This window comes from Heptranchias perlo, unplaced genomic scaffold (assembly GCF_035084215.1).
Source record: "Heptranchias perlo isolate sHepPer1 unplaced genomic scaffold, sHepPer1.hap1 HAP1_SCAFFOLD_138, whole genome shotgun sequence".
In the NCBI taxonomy this organism is placed as follows: Eukaryota; Metazoa; Chordata; class Chondrichthyes; order Hexanchiformes; family Hexanchidae; genus Heptranchias; species Heptranchias perlo.
Genome location: NW_027138624.1, coordinates 599,398 through 622,083, shown reverse-complemented (window position 1 = coordinate 622,083; position 22,686 = coordinate 599,398). Strand labels below are relative to the sequence as shown.

Below are 22,686 nucleotides of genomic sequence, written 5' to 3'. Positions count from 1 at the left end.
GACCCCCAGCTTCAACAGCTTTTTGGGGGAGAGAGTTCCAGATTTCCACTTCCCTTTGTGCAATGAAATTCTTCCTGACATCACCCCTGAATGGCCCAGCTCGAATTTTAAGGTTACGCCCCATTGTTCTGGACTCTCCCCACCAGAGGAAATAGTCTCTATCTGCCCTGCCAAATGTTTAATCATCTTAAACACCTCAATTAGATCACCCCTTAATATTCTAAACTCAAGGGAATGCAAGTGTCGTCCATGCAACCTGTCCTCATAATTGCTTATCAAGGATAGCCACCAAAAAGCGTTTCACGATGGCTAGCTCTAGAGTGGATTGGTCGTTAGTAGTGGGCTCGTTGGTCTAGGGGTATGATTCTTGCTTCGGGTTTGTTACTATGAATATGTGAGAGGTTCCGAGTTCAAATCCCGGAGAAGCCCTTATTTTACTTTGGATCTTGAACTTCCAAAGACAGAAAAGTACCCAAATCACCCCACATGAGTGAAACAATTCCTGTGTTTCATACTAGTACCGAACACAACTGCCCAACTTGGTTCTGATGAAAGGTCATTGACCTGAAACATTAACTCTGTTTCTCTCTCCACAGATGCTGCCTGACCTGCTGAGGGTTTCCAGCATTTTCCATGTTATCAGATTATCACTTCCCTCATCACCTAACTACACTCCTCCACTAGATGTCGCCTTGTGGTGCAAACAGGCTCCTTCCGCACAGCCAGGTGTTCTGCTTCAGGCATTCATCATAACTATAACTTTTGAACTTGATAGTTAAAACATATGGCCTTGCCAATTGACCAGAAAACAGAATGGTGTTTATCTCTCCCCAGTACAGTCCTTTCCCGCAGCATCAGCTTGGAATGATACGTAGCAATCATACAGATGTCACACCTCTCCTGCTTGCCTGTGAAGCTGGTAAGACGAATAGCACACAATGCTGCCTGACACACATACACAGCAGCTATGAATGACTTAAAGGTCTTGTTATGATTGTCAGGCAATTGTTTATATCAAAAGGATAATTAAACTTACGAGTATAATGATATCAGCAACAATCCAAGTGTTTCTGGACTTCAGAATCTACTCGTCTCTATATTAAACATATGCATGCATATAAAATGAAGCAAATCTGTCTTATGATTGTAGTTTCATTCTCCCAACGGAGATTTATACTTCCTCACTTAAGAGGCAAAAGCTAAAGGTTAATATTACTTCAATATAAAGACTGACTCTTTCCTTACAATACAGATAACCCAAACTAATATAACACCTCAAACTGATGGAGCTCCTCAAACTAAAACAGTATCTCAAACTGATACAGTACCTCAAACGGATAGAGAATCTGAAACTACTATAATACCTCAAGCTAATTCATCATCTCAAACTAATGAAGTACCTCAAACTAATACAGTACCTCAAACAAATACAACACCTTAAACTAATGCAGTACTTCAAACCGATACAGAACCTGAAAGTAATATAATACCTCAAACTAATACAGCATCTCAATCTAATACAGTATCTCAAACTAATAAAGTACTTCAACTAATACAGCACCTCAAACTAATAGAGCACCTCAAGCCAATACAACACCTCAAAGTGATACAGCACCTCAAGCGAATACAGTACCTCAAACTAATATAGTACCTCAAATTAGTACAGCGTCTTAAACTAATCCAGCACCTTAAACTATGTATCGTTGTCTCTCCACTGCTTTAAATGTATCTATCTATCTATATATTTATCTATCCATCTATCTATCTTTCTATCCATCTATCTCTCCATCTATCTATCAATCGATTCATCTATCTCACTATCCATCTATCTCTCTATCTATAAATCTCTCTATCCATATATCTATCCATCCATCCATCTGTCTTTCTATCTCTAAATCTCTCTATCCATCTATCTATCCATCCATCTGTTTAAATATCTAGCTATATATCTATCTATATATCTCTCTATCCATCTATCTATCCATCCATCTATCCATCCATCTATCTATCTATATATCTCTATCCATCTAACCAGATATCTATCTACCAATCGATCTATCTCTATCTATGCATCTATCTATCTATATAGCTATCTATCTATCTACCTTTATCTCCCTATCTCTCCATATCAGTTCCTCGTTCAACCTGTTTATTGCTCTGTTGTTGTTTCTCTATCGCTTTCTGTCTCTCCTCCTTCATTACTCAAGTTTATCAAATAACTTTCTAATCTTTATTTAAAAAATGCAATATTAAAGCATGAGCATGAGGTAAATGAGCAAATTACAAGGTGGGGTGGACTCAGTATGTTGGTCTGTGAGGTCTTCCTTCTTCAGGCTGCTGATCACAGAAGTCTCCCTGAGCAGCTTCTGGAAGAAGAAGCGCGAGCACTTCTCGTCCTGCTCCACGGAGCGGACTCTGGAGCGAAAGATCATTTTTGAAGCCCCTTTAACTGGATGCATCACACCGTGAGATCACAAGGTGAGGCCCCTTTAACTGGACGGTTCATAGCATAAGATCACAGCATGAGGCCCCCTGAACTGGACGGTTCACACCGTGAGATCACAGCATGAGGCCCCTTTAACTGGACGGCTCATACCGTGAGATACGGTCTGTATTGTACTGTATTGCTTCGAAATTGTGAAATTTAGTTTTAACTCTGTGTATTCTTAAATTTTATGCAGTAATATATGTTTTGTAATAAAAAAAATTCGCAGAAACTTTCGAATCAAACGGGTATCGACCCTCCACACGTTATCCATTGCTCCACTGGCCCAGTTTTCAAAAAGCATGCAGTAACTCACACTCCCACAGCGCTGGAGAATGAGCAGTTACCGAGTCAGTCTCGGTCATGCCCACGCGATTCCACGAGTCCGGGCGTGTCAATAGGTGCACGGTGAACAATCACCAAAGAGAGAGACATCAGCTGCTTCCTTTCGATCGCTCAACTTGTAGAGCAGAGGTCTACAGTACAATTAACAGATCAAAGTTTGCTGGTTCGAAGTAATAAACGTGCTTTTGGAGTAAGTAGCTCTAGGCCATTCTCTTAACTTTACAGGCAGCCTACGGCTTAACATGTTGGCGCTGAGGCACAGGAGACCACTTTTCCTTTGTCAAACCTTAAAGCTTTCTGTGTCTGTCAGAACACGGCTGTTTTGCTCGAGCATTTGCCTCTGCTCACCAGCAGGGAGTGCCTTTGAGCTACAACACCGCAAACTGCTTTCAGGCAAAAATGTCTTCGATCAGTCAGACAGACAGGGCTCTCGCCGATCCCTCAAGCTCGGGGCCACTGTTCCTTTCCTGAGATCTCGTCTACCTTCCGCAGGCTCGGGCTCTTCTCAGCATCATTCATGATTACTGTGGCTTCCCGTACTGGTGTTGCTCACTTGCTTATGCTCGATACCACCGATTGGAGCAAAGTATTGATTGTCGTCAGGGAGGGGGCCATCCCAAGGCAAGATTTCTCTGCTGATCGTGGAGCTGCTTGGAGGCGAGTGCAAAACAACCACTGTGAAGGGCATTGAATAAAGGGGGCAGTAGCAACATGGATACAGAATCGGCTAAGGGACAAGAAACAGAGTTGTGGTGAACGGTTGTTTTTCGGACTGGAGGGAGGTGGACAGTGGTTTTCCCCAGGGGTCGGTGCTGTGACCACTTCTTTCCTTTATATATATTAATGACTTGAATTTGGGTGTACGGGGCACAATTTCCAAATTTGCAGATGACACCAAACTTGTAAGGGTAATGAACAGTGAGGAGGATAGTGATAGACTTCAAGAGAATATATGCAGACTGGTTGCATGGGCGGACACATGGCAAATGACACTTAACGAAGAAAAATGCGAATTGATGCATTTCGGTAGGAAGAACGAGGAGAGGCAATATAAACTAGAGGGCACAATTCTAACAGTGATACAGGAACAGAGAGATCTGGGGGTATATGTGCAAATATCATTGAAAGTGGCAGGGCAGGTTGAGAAAGTGGTTAAAAAAGCATACGGGATCCTGGGCTTCATAAATAGAGGCAGAGAGTACTAAAGTATGGAAGTCATGATGAACCTTTAGAAAACACTGGTTCAGACACAACTGGAGTATTATGTCCACTTCTGGGCGCCGCACTTTAGGAAAGTTACGAAGGCATTAAAGAGGGTGCAGAAGAGATTTACTAGAATGATTCCAGGGATGAGGGACTTTAGTTATGTGGATTGACTGGAGAAGCTGGAGATTTGATAGAGATTTTCAAAACCATGAAGGGTTTAGTCAGAGTATATAGAGAGAAATCGTTCCCATTTGCAGAAGGGTGAAGGACCAGAGGACATAGATTTAAGGTGATTGGCAAAAGCACCAGAGATTAAATCAGGAAAAACGATGGGGCGGGGGAGTGGGACCAGTTGGATTGCTCTTGCATAGAGCTGGTGTGGTCTCGATGGGCCGAATGGCCTCCTGCCGTGCTGTATTCTTTCTATGATTCAAGTCGAATGCTCGCTGAGCAAGTGAGAGATAGCAAGATAGATTCTTGCATTCTCCACTCACCTTTTGACTTGGGTCAATTGTCCAGAAACAAAAGTGGCGTCAGTTATCAGCGAGCCCATGGTCCATGTACTTCTTAAGCTTCACTGCGTGCTACGGTACAGAGAGGTCAAGGGGCATCAAATCTTTTGGTGTGCTGCAGGAAGAAAAAAATATTGATTTTGGTCTTGAGCAAAGATGGAAAAAAAAAGCTGAATGATGCCTTCTCTGAGGATTGAACTCAGGACCTTCAGATTATGAGACTGACGCGCTGCCTGCTGCGCTAAGAAGGCACTTGATGCATGAAACTCCAGGCAGCTCTACCAAGTAGGACAGTTTGCAAGGTGTAAAATCATAAACTCATCGGCAGTTTGCAAAAACTCTCCATCCAGGTGGAAATCGAACCAACAATCTTCTGAATTTTGGTCAGACACGTTCTCCATTGCTCGACTGGCCAAAGGTGTGTCGAGTAAGTCGGAGCTCACACTCTCACAGCGCTGCGGTATGAGCAGGTACCGAGTCAGTCTCGGTCATGCCCACGCGACTCCACGAGTCCGGGAGTGTCAAAAGGCACACGGTGAACAATCACCAAAGAGAGGGACCTTTGCTGTTTCCCTTCGATAGCTCAGCTGGTAGTGTGGAAAACTTGTAGAGATTAAAACTTGAAAGCAAAATCACTCTTAAATCGTTGGTTTAATTCTGGCTCAAAATAACGAACGTGCTTTTGGATTAAGCGGTATTGAGCTCAAGGCCGCTCTCTTAACTTTACAGACTGTTTGCTGCTTAAAATGTTGGCGCTTTTCCTTTCTCAAACCTTGAAGCTGTTTTACTCGAGCATTTGCCTCTGCTCACCAGCAGGGAGTGCCTTTGAGCAACAACACGTCAAACCGGACATCACTTTCAGGCAAAAAAAGACTTCTGTCAGTCTTTCGGACAGGTCTCTCGCTGATCAAAGGAGTGCCTTTGAGCAGCAATGCTTTTTTATTTTCAAAATATACTTTATTTCATAAAATTTAAGGATACATAAAGTTCAGGGTAAAAGTCACAATTTCAATTCAAAACAATACAAAACAGATCGCACACACTATGATCCCATTATTTCAATACAATACACAGTACATGTCTTTAAATACATTCTGTATAATAAAAGGTGGGATGGCTTTACACGATGCTCTTTCCCCATAGAGCCCTTGTATAGGCCGCACCGTGCCTCAGTGCATCCCGCAGCACATTCCCCTGGACCTTGCAGTGTGTCAGTCGGCAACACTCGGTCGTGGACCGCTCCTTCAGCTGGGAGGCCAGAAGGTTTCGGGAGGACCAAAGGGCCTCCTTCACCAAGTTGATGGCCTTCCAGCAGCTGTTGATATCTGTCTCGGTGTCCGTCCCGGGGAACAGCCCATAGAGCACAGCGTCCTGTGTTACCGAGGTGTTGGGGATGAATGGGGACAGAGACCAACGCATCTCTCTCCACTTATTCTGCGTGAAGGACCAGTCCATCAGGAGACACGCGATGGTCTCATCCCCGTTGCAGCCTTGAAGGCAGCTCGAGGTGGTGCTGAGATTTTGTCCATGTTGGAATGCCCGCACTGGGAGCGCGGATCTCACCACCATCCAGACCACATCCTGGTGCCTGTCGGTCAGTTCCGGCGACGAGATGTTCTGCCAAATGGCATCGACCGTCTGGTCGGGGATCTGCCCGATCGGATTCACCCTCTCCTTTTCCTGCAGGACCCCCAGAACGTTCCTCGTCGACCACTGTCTGATGTCCTTGTGGTCGAAGTGGTTTCTCCTCAGGATCTTCTCCACCTGGGGCAGGTAGGGTGGGGTGGTCGAGCTGGACGGGACGTCATTCGTCTCCTCGGCTAGCATGGCCAGACGCAGTTTTCTCAATGTTTTGGACAGGTAGAAACTCAGCACGTAGAGACACTTGGTGTTTGTGCACCGAGGCTCTAAACACATCCTGAGGCAGCCACACACAAAGCTGGCCATCAGGATCAGGGCAGCATTGGTGACGCTTCTGCCCCCTTTGTCTGGAGGTTTGTACATGGTGTCCCTGTGGACACGTTCTACCTTGGACCTCCAGACAAAGTGGAAGATAGCTCGGGTGACCGTGGTGACGGAGTTGTGGGGAATGCGCCAGACCTGGGCCACATAGAGCAACACCGCGAGTACCTCACACCTTATCACCAGGTTCCTGTTGGTTACACAGAGAGAGACAGCGTCCCCCCAACAGACCAAGCTTCTGTTGCGCCTTGGCGAACCGCTCCTCCCATTTCTTGGTGGAGGCCTGGGGCCCCCTGAACCAGCTCGCAAGTACCATCAGTTAGTCGGACCTGACGGTGAAGGGGACAAAGGATCGGGTCTCCCACCTGCCATAGAACTTGGCCTCACCCTTAATGTAGTTCACTCTGGACACCGAGGCCAGTTCGAAACGATCGCAGATGCCCATCAATCTGTGGACCGACTGCTGATCGGAGCAAAAGACAGTGACGTCATCCATGTACAGGGCGGCCGTAATCTGAAAGCCTCCGCTGCCTGGGATCGTCATCCCCCTGATACTTGTGTCCTTCCTGACGGACGGGGCAAACGGCTCGCTACCACATATGAACAAGACCATGGAGAGAGGACAGCCCTGCCTGACTCCAAATCTGATCAGAAAACTCTCCGACTCCCGCCCATTGATTAGGACCGCGCAATGAATGTCCAAGTAGAGCAGTCAGGTCCAATTGGACATTTCCTCCCCAAAGCCCACTTTGGACAGCACGTCCATCATGTATGTGTGGGATATTCTGTCAAAGGCCTTGTCCTAGTCCAGGCTGATGAGGCAGGTGTTCACCCCCCTTTCCTACATGTAGACGATCGTATACCTGGACAGTACCAGGCTATCAGAGACCTTCCTGCCGGGTACAGTACAGGTCTGATCCGGGTGGATCACCTGCTCCAGAGCGGACTCGAGCCTGTTGGCGATGGCCTTCGACAGAATCTTGTAGTTGACATTTAGCAAGGAAATGGATCGCCAATTTCTGATTTCCCCCTCTCCCTCTTCTACTTGTAGATGACAGTGATGATGCCTTTCCTCATGGACTCTGAAATGCTGCCTGCCAGAAGCATACCCCCGTACACATCCAGTAGCTCTGGACCAATCCAATCACACAGAGCCGAGTACAACTCAACCGGTAAAACTTCGAGAAGATTAGAACTCCCCGGAGTTCAACTCTTCTCGAAGGACCGGACAGCCTTTCTCAGCTTCTCCAAGGTCAATGGCCGATCCAGGCTCTCCTGTTCGCTGTCCTCTAAGACCTCCGTAATAGAGGACAGGAAGGGTTGGGAGGCCGTGCTGTCTCTGGACTTTGCTTCATATTGCCCGGCATATAACGATTTGCTGATCCTCAGTATGTCGGTCTGTAAAGGCGTCACCGAGCCATCTTCCTCCTTCAGGCTGCTGATCACCAGACGTCTCTCTGTGCAGCTTCTGGACGAAGAAACGCGAACACTTCTCGCCCTGCTGCACGGAGTGGACTCTAGACCGAAAGGTGATCTTCGAGGCCTCGGAGGCGAAGAGCGAGACTTTCTGGCTCTTCACCTCCCTGAGTTCCTCCCCGACATCGATCCCCATCGACTGCAGCTGGAGCAGATCCTGCATGCTTTTCTGGAGCTGGGACAATTTCCTCTGTCTCTCTCTCGTCCCTTTAACAGGACAGGTCAAACAGTGAGATCAGAGGGTGAGGCCCCTTTAACTGGACAGGTCAAACCGTGAGATCAGAGGGTGAGGCCCCTTTAACTGGATATGTCAAACCGTGAGATCAGAGGGTGAGGCTCATTTAACTGGACGGGTCAAACCGTGAGATCAGAGGGTGAAGCCTCTTCAACTGGACGGGTCACACCGTGAGATCATAGCGTGCGGCCCCTTAAACTGGAGGTGTCACACCGTGAGATCACAGGGTGAAGCCTCTTGAACCGGAAGGGTCACACGGTGAGATCTCAGGGTGAGACTGCTTTAACTGGATGGGTCACATCGTGAGATCACGGGGTGAAGTCCCTTCAACTGGACGGGTCACAACGTTAGATCTCAGGGTGAGGCCCATTTAACTGGACGGGCCACACCGTGAGATTACAGGGTAAGGCCCCTTCAACTGAATGGGTCACACCGTGAGATCTCAGGGTGAGACCGCTTGAACTGGATGTGTCACACCGTGAGATCATGAGGTGAAATCCCTTCAGCTGGATGTGTCACAACGTTAGATCTCAGAATGAGGCCCCTTTAACCAGACGTGTCACACCGTGAGATGACAGGGTGATGCCCCTTTAAATGGACAGGTCACACCGAGCGATATTAGGGTAAGGCTCTGTGATTCCAGGTGGTATTTCCTAGCTCGGCTAATTTAAATATGTGAGGTGACGAGAGTGTTGGAGAAATGAAGGCTTGAGATGGCAGAAGCACAGGGTCTCAGCAGCAGTGGGACCAGGACTGTACTTTGTAACTGGTGCAGGGAAACAGCAGTGGGAACGGAAATCACAAAATCACAAGAGACTTAGAGGTCCATGTGTATAGATCATTAAAATATTATGGACAGGTACAGAAAATAATCAATAAAGGATAATGGGATGCTGGCCTTTATATATAGAGGACCAGAATACAATGGGGTAGAAGTTATACGACAACTGTACAAAGCCCTCGTTGGACCACACCTGGAGTACTGTGTTCAGTTGTGGGTACTACACTTTAGGAAGGTCACATTGGCCTTGGGAGTGCAACGCAGATTTACTGGAATGTTACCTGGACACTGAGTGGGGAAATTGGATAGGACCTGTTTTTGGGCGGGTGCAGCACGATCCGCTATTACGCCGCGCCCAATGGGCCCTGCGCAGACAGGACGAGATTTTCGTCAGCCCTGAGGACTCACCTGCAATCTGCGTTGGCAATCAGCGGTGAACGAGGATTCCATGCAATTCGCACTTTCCACCAGCAGGGGGAAGCTCCTATCTCTTAAAGGCAGGCTGTCTGTTAGAAATCTTTTAAAGGTAGCTGGTGCCTGTTATTTGCTGAATATAACAGCCTGATGTCTGCACGGAGTCTGAATGGAGATCAGACATCGCACATGTAAAGCACAGAAGCATGTCCCATCCCTATTTTTAAATACTGATGAGTGAATTTAAAATATTGAATAAAGGTTGCACACCAGTAAATCCCACATCCTCCAATCTGCAGGCCAGACCTCATCAATCTGCCGGCCTGAGACTCCGTGCACCAAGGTTCTCTGCTGATTCACCAGAGGCCTTGGTGTAAGAGGTGGACTGAAGGAGGGACATCCTATATCCGCAGTGGGCAAGAGGTCCTCCAGACATACACCCAAAAGGTAGTGGGAGGCAGTCGGGGATGAGGTCAATCCCAGGTGCACAGCATCATGGACATGGATGCAGTACAGGAAGAAGTTCAATGCTTTGACATGAGTGGTCAAGATGAGTGAGCTCAACTGTCAAGTAGCGCCTCCTACCAACTACACCAATAGCCGCACCCATTGCTCCACGCACTACACCCCCCATCACCCACATACCAACAAATTCTTTCCATCAGTACTCAACCCTCTCACCCTTACACATTGCCACCGTTGCAAGCAGCACACACAAAACTCTCAGGCCACACACACTGGCAGCTATTCAACCATGATAGGAACATCACCCGCTTTCTTGCAGGAGAAGCTGGCACATATCAGGAGACAGCCAGTGGCGGTGGCATTTTGCTCCTCGAGACTTTTCTGTCACTCGATCAGATCAGGGTGGACCTGTGATCTAACTCCATATACCCGCCTTAGCCCCATATCCCTTAATACCCTTGGTTCACAGAAATCCATCAATCTCAGATTTAGAATTCTGGATTGAGCTGGAATCAACTACCGTTTGCAGAGGAGTATTCCAAACTTCTCCCACCCTTTGTGCGTAGAAGGATTTCTTAATTTGACTCCTGCACATCCTGGCTCTAAATGTTATGCTAACTCCCTGCGTCCTAGCTGAGGTACTAAATGAGTACTTTGCCTGTGTCGTTGCCAAGGAAGAAGATGCTGCCAAGATACAGAAAAAGGGAGGTAGTTGAGATACTGGATATGCTAAAAATTGATAGAGGAATTGCAAGAAAGGCTGGCTGTACTTAAATAAATAAGTCACCCGGTCCGGCTGGGATGCATCCAAGATTCTGAGGGAAGTAAGGGTGTAAATTGCACAGTTCTGGCCATAATCTTCCAATCATCCTTAGATATGGGGGTGGTGCTCGAGGACCGGAGAATAGCAAATGTTACACCCTTATTTTAAAAAGGGTGTAAGGATAAACACGGCAACTACTGGCCAGTCAGTTTAACCTCGGTGGTGGAGAAGCTTTTAGAATCGATAATCCGAGACAACATTAATAGTCACTTGGAAGAGTGTAGATTAGTAAAGGAAAACCAGCACGAATTTGTTGAAGGCAAATCGTGTTTAACTAACTTGACTGAGTTTTTTTTGATGAGGTAATAGAGGGTTGATGAGGGCAATGCAGTTGATGTGCATATGGATTTTTAAAAGTTGTTTGATAATGTTTCACATAAAGGCTTGCCAGCAGAATTGAAGCCCAAGGAATTAAAGATGCATGGATACGAAATTGGCTCAGTGACAGTAAACAGAGAGTGGTGGTGAACGGTTGATCTTCAGACTGGAGGAAGTGTTCCCCAGGGGTTGGTATCAGGAACAATGCTTTTCTTAATATATATCAATGACTTGGAATTGGGTGCACAGTGCACAATTTCAAAATTTGCAGATGGCTCAAAAATTGGAAGTGTAGTGAACAGTGAGTAGGATAGTGATAGATTTCAAGAGGACAGAGACAGGCTGGTGGAATGGGCGGACACGTGGCAGATGAAATTAACGCAGAGAAGTGCGAAGTAATACATTTTGGCAGGAAGAGGAGAAGTAATACAAACTAAATGGTACAATTCTAAAGGGGATGCAGGAACAGAGAGACCTGGGGGTATATGTGCACAAATCTTTGAAGGTGGCAGGATAGTTTGAGAAATCGGTTAAAAAAGCAGGTGGCGTCAAGGGCTTTATAAATAAAGACATCGAGTACTAAAGCAAGGAAGTTCTGTGGAACCTTTATAAAACACTGGTTCGACCACAACTGGAGTATTGTGTCCAATTCTGGGCACCACACTTTAGGAAGGATGTGAAGAAGATAGAGAGGGTGCAGAAAAGATTTACTACAATGGTTCCAGGGATGAGGGACTTCAGTTACGTGGAGAGTCTGGAGAAGCTGAGATTGTTCTTCTTAGAGCAGAGAAGGTAATGAGGTGATTTGATAGAAGCGTTCAAAATCATTTCAGGTGATTGGCAAAATAACAAAAGACGACATGAGGAAAACCTTTTTTTTGCACAGCGAGTTGTTATAATCTGGAATGCGCTGCCTGAAAGGGTAGTGGAATCACATTCAATCATTGCCTTCAAAAAGGAATTGGATAAATACTTGAATTGAAAAACTTTGCAGGGCTATGGGGTACAGCGGGGGATTGGGACTAACTGGATTGCTCTTGCAAAGAGCCGGCACGGGATCGATAGGCTGAATGTCCTCCGACTGCACTGTAACCATTCCATGATTCTCTGATTTTGAAGTGTAATCACTGTAGTAATGTTGGAAATGCTGCAGCCAATTTATACACAGCAAGATCCCACATACTGCAATGAGATGAATGACCAGAAAATCGGTTTTAGTGATGTTCGTGAGGGATAAATATTGCCCAGAACACCGGGGAGAACTCGCCTGCACTTTTTCGAATAGTGCTGTGGGATCTTTTACATCTACCTGGGAAGGCGGCATCCACAACAGTGCAGCACTTCCTCATTACTACCCCTTCGACAGTGCAGCACTCCCTCAGTACTGACCCTCCGACAGTGAAACACTCCCTCAGTACTTACCCTCCAAAAGGACAAAGCTCCCTCAGAATGACACTGTTGTGTCTGCCCGGATTATGTGTTCAAGTCTCTGGAGTTGAACTTGCATTCACAACCTTCTAACTCAGAGGCGAGACTGCGACCACTGAGCCACGTCTGACACCTGAAAGGCGGAGAGGGAGATGGAGGGGCTCAGGTGGTGCTTTCTGGAACGTGGATATGGCTGTCGGCACGGCTGTCAAATGTGGGGCAAATGGACTGCGGATGCACAAGCGACCACAGGTGGAGGAGCAGAGTGTTTGGGATGGGGTGTCTGACTGGAGGAGGTTACAGAGATAGGGAGGGGTGAGGCCCCGATAGATTAAAATGTCAGTAAAAATTAAAATATACGACAGGCTTTGGAGACTGAGATCCAATGCAGGTCAGTAAGGGATTTAATGATTGGTGAGCCGCTCACCAATCAAAATGCCAGCGATGGGAATAGAATCTGTGGCAAGGACAGAGATTTTGGCGCCAAAGATCATGACTTCCCAATTTTTACCTGGAGGAAATTGTGGCTCATCTAAAACAGAATGTGGGCCTGACAACACAAATATATTGGAAGGGTCAAGAGAGGCGGTGGTTTTGTCAGCGTCCATCTGAAAGCTGGTCCATGCCTGCGGACTGTGTCACCAAAGGGCAGCATGTAGATGAGGAAGAGGAGGGAGTCAAGTATTGAACCTTTAGAAACATCAGAGATAACGGTGATAGGGTGGGAAGAGAAGCTTCTCCTGGCTCTGACCAGATAGGTGAGTAGAACCAAGTGAGGGTAGTCCCACCAAAAGAGGCCAGTGTCCGATGGATGAGGAGGCGAAGGGTGGGTTTGCTGTCGGTGTGGAGATGGGGAGGGTTGGGCCAAGGAGGGTCTTAAACCCAAGGATGAGAATTATAAATGTAATGGATGTGGGATAGGAAGTCACTGAGGATTACTGAGGCCGAGCAGGACCTTGTGCTAGTTGGACAGAGACAACAGAATTTTGGACGAGCTCACGTTTATGGAAGGTGGAGGTTGAGTGGCCGGCCAGGAGTGCATTGGAGGAATGGAGTCTGGAGGGGACAGACGCATTGATGAGGGTTTCAATGGCAATTGGTTGAGGAAAAAATGGAGACGGGTGATGGAATCACTGGGCCTTTGTGCTGGAGGTCAAATCGGGTCATGAGCTCAGCTCGGTTTTACATGGGACCAATTTTACTCGAGCCGTTAACCAAAGTAGAATAAACGGTATAAATCTGCAGTAAAATAGCGGAGAGAGGAATGTCAATGGGACACGTTCAGTGTCCGTCACCGCATATCACCCATAGTCATTTCTGGGCTGCAATCTTCAACCTGGCATTGAACTCTCCTGGTGTCAGAGACTCACAATTCCTATTTTTACTGGGAAACTGCAGGAACAGAGTGAAACGGGTCTGCTTGTGTCCCTGGATTCAGTCTACACTGCGGAGAATCTCTAACATTTATAAATGAATCACCAGGATTGAACATGGTCAATACAATTATATAAAAGCTGTAAATGGACCCGCGCATTATTGTTGAATCAGTCCTGATTGAGAACAGATTTAAACTTTATTCCTTGAGAGAGGGCTGATTAAAATAATGTCCTGGACTTTGAGATGTTTGTGTTATATCCACCACATTATTTACAACGGAGTCAAAGCTGCTGATGTAATGTGTTTGTTGAACTGACTGTAACTAATAGCAATGATCAGGAGTATAACCGTGTCAGTGGAGACTTATCCCCTGTATAAATCAGGGCTTGTTGGAATGGATCAGCTCAGAGTGCTTGCTGGAGTTTTGGTTCCCAGGCCAACAGAAGTCAGTGCTTCTCACAGAAATGGAATATCCAGTAATAATTCAGATAGAACGCATTTATTATCCTGTTCTTGCAGCCATTGGTGTTCTGGGTATGCCGTTATCTCATCTGTTAATGGTGTCAATCGGTGTTGAGACTCTGCTGCTGTATTTGGAAAATTGTTTTTTTCTCCCTGCATGTTTTACACAGTCACCTGTTCTGTTTTATCGATTGAATGATGGAATGTGTTAAGTCTCTGCTCTTTCGGTCTTGTAGGAGCTGCATTATATCTGTAATGAACTTTGTATACCCATCACTGGCATTGTTACTGGATTATTCTCTGTACTGAATGTATTGGAATCAGATGTCTGGGCTAAGAGTTGGTATCAGACCATCAGGAGTTGATAACAATTTCTTGTTGTGGAACTATCCTGTCCTGGAATATGTTTTCATCATTGTGTTTTCAGTGATTGATAATGAGACAGCTCACGGTCTCAGTGTTACAAGGAGGCAGCGCATGTCTTCCATCCCCAATAACATGCTTCAGTTTAACTGGGATTTCAATGTATTTATTGGTTATCACAATTATGAAATATTATTTCATTATGTGTGTATCTGACGCCGCTTCAGATGTCTGTTTACTGAACTGAGTTTTCTGCTGACTCTTTCACATCTCCTTCTCTGCTTCACTGTGGATGAATTCACTGACTGTCAATGGACTTCACTGTAAAATGAAATGTTTTGATATTATGTTGTATTAATGACTTGGATGAAGGGACCGAATGTATGGTTGCTAAATTTTCTGATGATACAAATGAAGGGAGGAAAGTAAGTTGTGAAGAGGACGTAAGGAATCTGCAAAGGGATACAGATAGGTTAAGTCAGTGGGGGAAAATTTGGCAAATGGAGTATAATGTGGGAAAATGTGAACTTGTCCACTTTGGCAGGAGGAATAGAAAAGCTGTATATTATTTAAATGGTGAGAGATTGCAGAACTCTGAGGTACAGAGCGATCTGGGTGTCCTAGTACATGAATCACAAAAAGTTAGTATGCAGGTACAGCAAGTGATTAGGAAGGCAAATGGAATTTTGTCATTTATTCAAGGGGAATGGAATATAAAAGTAGATATGTTTTGCTCCAGTTGTTCAGGGCATTGGTGAAACGACATCTAGAATATTGCGTGCAGTTTTGGTCTCCTTATTTATGAAAGGACATAATTGCTTTGGAGACGGTTCCGAGAAAGTTCACTCGACTGATTCCTGGGATGAGGGGGTTATCTTATGAGGAAAGGTTGGACAAGTTGGGCCTGTATGAAGTGGAGTTTAGTAGAGTGAGAGGTCCTCTTACTGAAACATATGAGATCCAGATGGGAATGCAAGGCGTAGATGCTGAGAGAATGATTCTCCTTGTGGGAGAGACTAGAACTAGGGTGCACAGTTTAAAAATAAGGGTCTCGCATTTAATACAGAGATGAGGAGAATTTTTTTCTGTCAGAGGATCGTGAGTCTGTGGAACTCTCTTCCCCAGAGAGCGCTGGAGGCAGGATCATTGAATATTTTTCAGGCTGAGTTCGATCGATTCCTGATTAACAAGGGAGTCAAAGGTTATAGTAGGTAGACCGGAAAGTAGGGTTGAGGTCACAATCAGCCATGATCTTAACAAATGGCAGAGCAGGCTCGAGGGGCCGAATGGCCTAGTCCTGCTCTTAATTCGTATGTTCGTAGTTTGCACTGTATCTCCTGGAATCAGGAGCCCTTCTATCTATCTGTAGATGATAAGTCTGATATTAGCGTCTTGTTAATTGAACAGTCCCGCCATCTATCCCTTAACTTTATAATTACAGCAGAAGGAATATCAATTATTGAAAGATCTGTCTGGAAGAGGCATTCGACTCTGTTCATTCCATGATTGGTAGATGAAGTGAACAGTGTGCGTGAACAGGTGGTACTTGAATGATATATGGAAACATTAAACTATTCTACAGAGGCTTTGCTATTTAACAAACTGACTGAGAATATGATCGGTGGAACACGGGGCTGGTGAACAGAATGCAGGCACAGGATGATAGGATTTAATCGGATATGAAAATGGACTTGAGAAAGAGAGTAGAGTGAGTGATAGAGAGGGCGACTGAGAGGCAACGTTAGAGGCTGTGGTGTGAATAATTCATCAGAATGAACTGCTGAAACTTCCAGTACAATTAAACAGAGAAAATGTGATTTGAAGGTGTTATTATGATGTGGTCAGATTGGGTGAGTTTTTATTGTGGGACTCGCTCCTCATGTTTATATCCCTGTCAGGTCCTCAGTCTGTTTTTGCGAATGTTCCTTGTTTTCCAACTTAACACTAAACATAATTAGAATTTGCTAAAAGAATAGAATCAGAAATGTCTCGATCATAAATAATGATTTGGATACAGTACGTTAAAGCAAGGAGTTTGATTTAATTAATAATTTTAAATATAATTTTAAATGAATGTGCAAAGTAAATTTGTTGAACAAATTTGATACCCACCAGAGGTTCCCTGACACCAATAACCACAGAAATGAACTGTTGAATGTATTATTTGGATTGTGTTCGTGGGACCAAGAGATTAGATTTCCTCTAACACTCTGCTTCAGTCTCTCACTGTGAATTCCAGCCTCTCCTCTCACTGCATTGAATCCTCTGTCTCCTCATCCGTTGCTTCAGTTTATCCACTTTCCCAAATCTTCTGCTCCTGACTCCCCTCCAGCTCCTACATGTCCGATTCGTTGTCTCCCTCCCAATCTTACTCACTGGCACCGTCTCCAGCTGCCTTTCCCGTTTCGTGCCAGCCCATGTCGGCTCACTCAACCCAGAGCAAGAAACCAGCTGCACATCCCCCTGTCCCCTCACCTTACCGACAGATCGCTCTCTTTCCCTCTCCGTCTGGAGCCCAAATCTGGCTTTAATCCGCTGGATTCCCGGTGTCTAAATGCCCTTCTACCTTTCCACCGGCACTGTGCCCTCACTCGGTCGTTCCAATGGATCCGGTGCTCACTTTATTTTAAAAAACATCTCTCCACCCGAAAGCGCTGCCCAGGACAATCAAACACTTTCCACCGTTCGATGCAGCAACAAATCTGGAAATTTCACCTCAGATCCTCTCAAACTGCTGCTTTGGCTCCAGGCCTGATCAATAATTTATCTGTTTCCTTTTCTCTCCCTTACAGTTAACTTGGTGGCGATTGTGATCCTGTCCCGAGGAAAGTGCGGTCTCTCCAAATGCATCAGTGTCTACCTGATAGGAATGGCAGTGGCCGATCTCCTGGTCGTTATCGCGGATCCGATATTGAGAAAGATTACTTTAATGTATCTCTCATTTTCATTCCTGGACATTACTCCCGTGTGTAGTTTTATTATATTCTTGGGTTTTGTAACAGCGAATGTTTCTGTCTGGTTCACAGTCGCTTTCACCTTTGATCGATTTGTGGCCATTTGTTGTGAGAAGCTGATAATTAAATATTGCACCGAGAGAACAGCGGCTGTGATTCTGGGAACAGTGAGTGTGCTGGGCTGTTTCGTGAATGTCCCCTGGTACTTTACATGTGAACCTGGATTTATAATGGATAATGTTCCCTGGCTTTGTGTGAGTAAACCGAGCTTCCGTACTTCCCCCGCATGGGCCGCATTTGAGATGTTTCACCTCATTTTAACCCCTTGTGTCCCGTTCTGTCTGATTTTGCTGCTCAATGTCCTGACTGTCAGGCGTATTTTAGCGTCCAGTCGAGTCCGCAGGGGACTCCGGGGCCGTAGCAATGGAGAGAATCAGAGTGATCCAGAGATGGAGAACCGAAAGAAATCCATCATTTTACTCTTCAGTATATCAGGCAGTTTTATACTATTATGGCTGACATGGGTTGTATTTTACATTTATGTGCGAATTGCAGACATTCGGAATATTTACTCCTTCACTGACCCTGTTTATCTCACAGAACACACAGCAAAGATGCTGCAGCTTCTCAGTTCCTGCACAAACACGTGTATTTATGTCCTGACCCAGACTAAATTCAGAGAGGAGCTGAAGAACGCGGTGAAATACCCTCTCAATCTAATTGTTAAATTCGTGAAATCATAGAAATAGCTGAAGGGTTTCAAGCACTAGAACTAAATCCCATTTCATACTCCATCCCCTACAGTTCCCGGCGCAAGGAAATTACATTTTATATGAGCAGCATAGAGCCATTAAATGATCTTGAATCTAATTCTGATATATTTTATTGACAATCTGACCGATTGAGGCAGGATTTACTCTGCAGACGACACATGAATTGTTGCTCGAAATGGCGTCTCTAAAGAGCTCAGCTGGACTTCAAGCAATTGGCCACCGGGCAAATTTTGAAAAGCTGGTAATGAAAGTAGCTGCAGTGGGCCTGATCAGAATGGGTGCAGTCCACATAAATGGAAAGGGAGAGAGCGAGGGAGGGAAATGGGGAGTGACAGAGAGTTAGAGAAAGAGGGAGAAAGAGACAGAGAGAGGGGGAGAGGAAGAGAGGGAGAGGGACAGAGGGAGGGGAGGGAGGGAGAGAAAGAGAGAGACATTTGGAGAGAGAACACAGGGACAAAATGAATACAATGAATAAAATAGCGCAGAAAATTTCAGAGAGATTCACTTCAAAGCGAGGGTGTGTGTGTGAGAGAGAGAGACAGAGAGAAAGAGAGAGAAAAACAAAAAGGGAGAAAGAGAGAGCTACTCGGAGAAGGAGAGGTATAAGGACAGCTATAAGAAAGAGGAGAAAAATAAAGAGAGAAAGAACGAGTGAAAGAAAGCATATATATAATGACAGAGAGCAAGCAGACATGGATAGAACGAGAGAGAGAAACTGACAAAGAATTACAAAGTGGTGGAAGCAGAAGTGGAAATAACAAGGCAGAAAAACAGGCAGAAAATAAATAGAGATAAACGACATAAACAGAGAAGACAGACACAATGACAGACGGACAAACATATGACGTGACAGGAGTGAGAATAGAACACAGAAAGCATTAAATAAACAAACAAACTGTGTAATCAGCCTGGAATGTGTGAGATTGCTGACCAGCAGAACAGCAGCAGATGAAGCAGGCCAGAGAGTTCATGTTTGTTCTGGGGTAACACTCTTGTGGATTTAATTTTGACATTTCTAAAGATGATGCCTGGAGGCTGCACAATAAAGTCACTCAGCCTTGTGTACCTGACCCTGACCATTACTTACTGCAGGAGCTTCCCAGCTGCTCTGAGCAGTAAACATTCATCTGATAAACGAAAGCCTGAGACTAAATCGGCTTCAGCATGTCAGAAGAAAAGGGACGATTAAAAGGAGGAAGGACTGTTAAAAGGATTGTTAATGACACAATGTAAAAGATCACACAGCGGAGGATAGATCACCATAGCAACAAGAACGGTTCCAGGAGGGCTAGAGGTTGTTTGAAAATCTGCCGACTTAACTCGGTTACGTTGTGAACCATGAGAGAAAACAAGTGAAGTGTCAATAAATCATGGGTTGTATTTGTTGGAAACTATTGTTGACAAGCTACCGTCGCGGAGGTGTGATTCTGTGTATAAAAGACCTTTCGAAGCAGGGCAGAAGTTGAGTGGGGAGAGACACAGATCCACCACGACTGCTTCAATCTCACCTTTCACTTCCTAGCAGGACCACCTCACCTGGAATTTCCATGACTGCTCGATACCTCCCACCTTGATGCCTCGATGCGGGTTTGCAGATTGCCTGTGAAGCAGATGACCTGGATACAAAAGAAAGACACGCTACACTACAACATTATCCATCAAAATACCTGGAATCTTCCCGGCAGGCTTGAGCCAACCATGAGGATATAACTTTCATTATGGGCTTAGACTAAGATAGACATTTGATTTCCAAACGGTTATGCATTTTAGGAATTCAGAATGTGTTGTTTTATTGTGGTTAAAGCATTTCTAAATCGGGCATAATCACAAGATTTGGTTCAAATTCTAATCTCAATTTTTCCAGTGTATTAATAATAACAAATAGTTGTTTTCCTTATGGCGCCATGGTTTGTGCCTGAAGTTTATTTAATGAAAACAGCTTATTAAGTTAAACGTAAAACAAAATCTTGTGGAGATAAAAAGTCATTGCCCCAAATTAAAGTGTAAAATCACTTTGCACCTTTTTGCTCCTCCATCTGTACCATGTATAACTTTCCCAGTGAGCTGCTGGATTCTGCAATAAATCACAATGTGCTCTTTACCCTTCTGCTGTGTTACTAAACTGGGCAGGGTCCCTCAGCACTCTCCTGATCTGTTACTGTTACAAATACTGTTAAAGAAACATATCAATAATGGAAAAATGAAGCAAATGCCAGATCAGAGCGACATGCAGATCGAGTCCAATTTTACTCTGATTTATTTAATAGAAGCTAGAATTGTAAACTCCACAAAAATGGCTCATTTGACCTTTCCTCTGAATGTCTGGCTTCTCCTTCTCCGTAAGCATTACGTCCAAATAAACAAATGTTAATCCATTTTTTTACAGAAGTTCACGTTTTGGTATTTAATTCCCTCACTGCACCGCTGTCTTTGCATTAACCACCAGCTAGTGCCATTCTCACACAGTTTGTATCATTAACTATAGTTCAAAAGTGATTTAACGGGAACTGCAAATGAGCCCTCTCCGTCCCTCTGACCAAAACAAGCTCTACCTTGCCCCTCAGTAAGATGGATGCCTTACTGGTGGCCATTTTGTCTGAGGATCAGGGCGGCCATTTTGTTTAAATTTCATGGCGGCCAATTAGTCCGCCGGTAAGATGGTTGCCTTGCCCATCAGTAAGTCGGTTGCCTTGCGCATCAGTAAGATGGCCGCATTCACCTTAGTCAGATTGCTGCCTTACTGGCTGCCATTTTGTTTCAGGTTTATGGCCTTGAAGTTGTTTTCTTCATAGTTTCATAATTTCACAGTGAATACAGAACAAGAGGAGACCATTCATCCCACTGTGCCTGTGCCAGCTCTTTGAAAGTGCTGTCCAATTAGTCCCTTTATAAATCCACACTTGTCCAAGTGACTATTAATTTTGTCCCTGATTATTTTTTCTAAATCTTACCCACCACCGAAGTTAAACTGACTGGCCTGTATTTGATGGGTTTATCCTGGCACCCTTTTTTGAACAAGGGTGTAACATTTGCAATTCTCCAGTCGTCTTGCACCACCTCCGTATCTAAGGATGATTAGAAGATTATGGCCAGTAACTCAGCAATTTCCATCCTTACTTCCTTCAGTAACCTAGGATGCATCGCATCTGTACCGGGTGACTTATCTGCTTTAAGCAAAGCCAACCTTTTTAGTACCTCTTCTTTGTCAATTTTTCTCCCATCCTGTATATCAACTACCTCCCCTTTTACTGTGACTTTGGCAGCATCTTCTTCCTTGGTAATTACAGATGGAAAGTACCCATTTAGTGCCTCAGCCATGCCCTCTGCCGCCATGCGTGGATCTCCTTTTTGGTCGCTAACCGGCCCCACCCCTCCTCTTACTACCCGTTTAATAATATCTTCCTGCAGAAGACTTTGGGATTCTCTTTTTGTGAGCCGCCAGTCTATTCGCATATTCTCTCTTTGCCCCTCTTATTTCCCATTTGACTTCTCTGAACTTTCTCCATTCATCCTGGTTCTCACTTATATTATCAACCTGATATCTGTCATAAGCCCCCTTTCTCTGCCTCATCTTACTCTCTGTCTCTTTTGTCATCCAGGGAGATCTGGCTTTCGGTGACCGACCTTTCCCACTCGTGGGAATGTACCTAGACTGTACCTGAACCATCTCCTCTTTAAAGACCACCCATTGTTCCATTACAGTTTTGCCTGTCAATCTTTGATTCCAATTTACCCGGGCCAGATCCGATCTCAACCCACTGAAATTGTCATTCCTGCAATTAAGTATTTAGATTGCTCCTTGTCCTTGTCCATAACTAATCGAAACCTCATGATACTATGATTGCTGTTCCCTAATTGTTCCCCCATTGAAACTTGCTCCACTTGACCCAACTCATTTCCCAGAACAGCAGAACGGGAAGCCTCAGTAATCAAGAATGATTCTGAGAAGTGGCCGAGCCTGCGGAAGGATCACTGCGTGCTCAGTTTCTACACTGGCTGAGCAGATGCAGGTCGCCCCGTCGAGCTGGACCATCGCCCACCACCTGTCCCAGGTGGAGAAGTCCCTGAGGAGGAACCCCTTTGACCACAAAGCCCCAAGACAGTGGTCGGCACTGAACGTTCTGGGTGTCCTGCGGGGAAAGGAGAGGGTGGATCCGAACGGGCGGTTCCTCGACCAGACGGTCGATGCCGTTTGACAGTACGTCACATCGCCGGAACTGACCAGCAGGCACCGGTGTGTGGCCTGGATGCTGGTGAGAAAGGCCTTCCAGTGCGGTCCTTCCAACATGCACAGAATCTCAGCACCA

General features: G+C 45.3%; 1 non-coding gene across 1 annotated transcript; it reads right to left on the bottom strand.

The window, feature by feature from the left end:
* Positions 1-4,726: 4,726 nt before the first annotated feature.
* On the bottom strand, positions 4,727-4,799 carry trnam-cau (transfer RNA methionine (anticodon CAU)). The gene has a single exon. It is a non-coding gene; the product is annotated as a tRNA-Met (tRNA).
* Between the last annotated feature and the right edge of the window lie 17,887 nt (positions 4,800-22,686).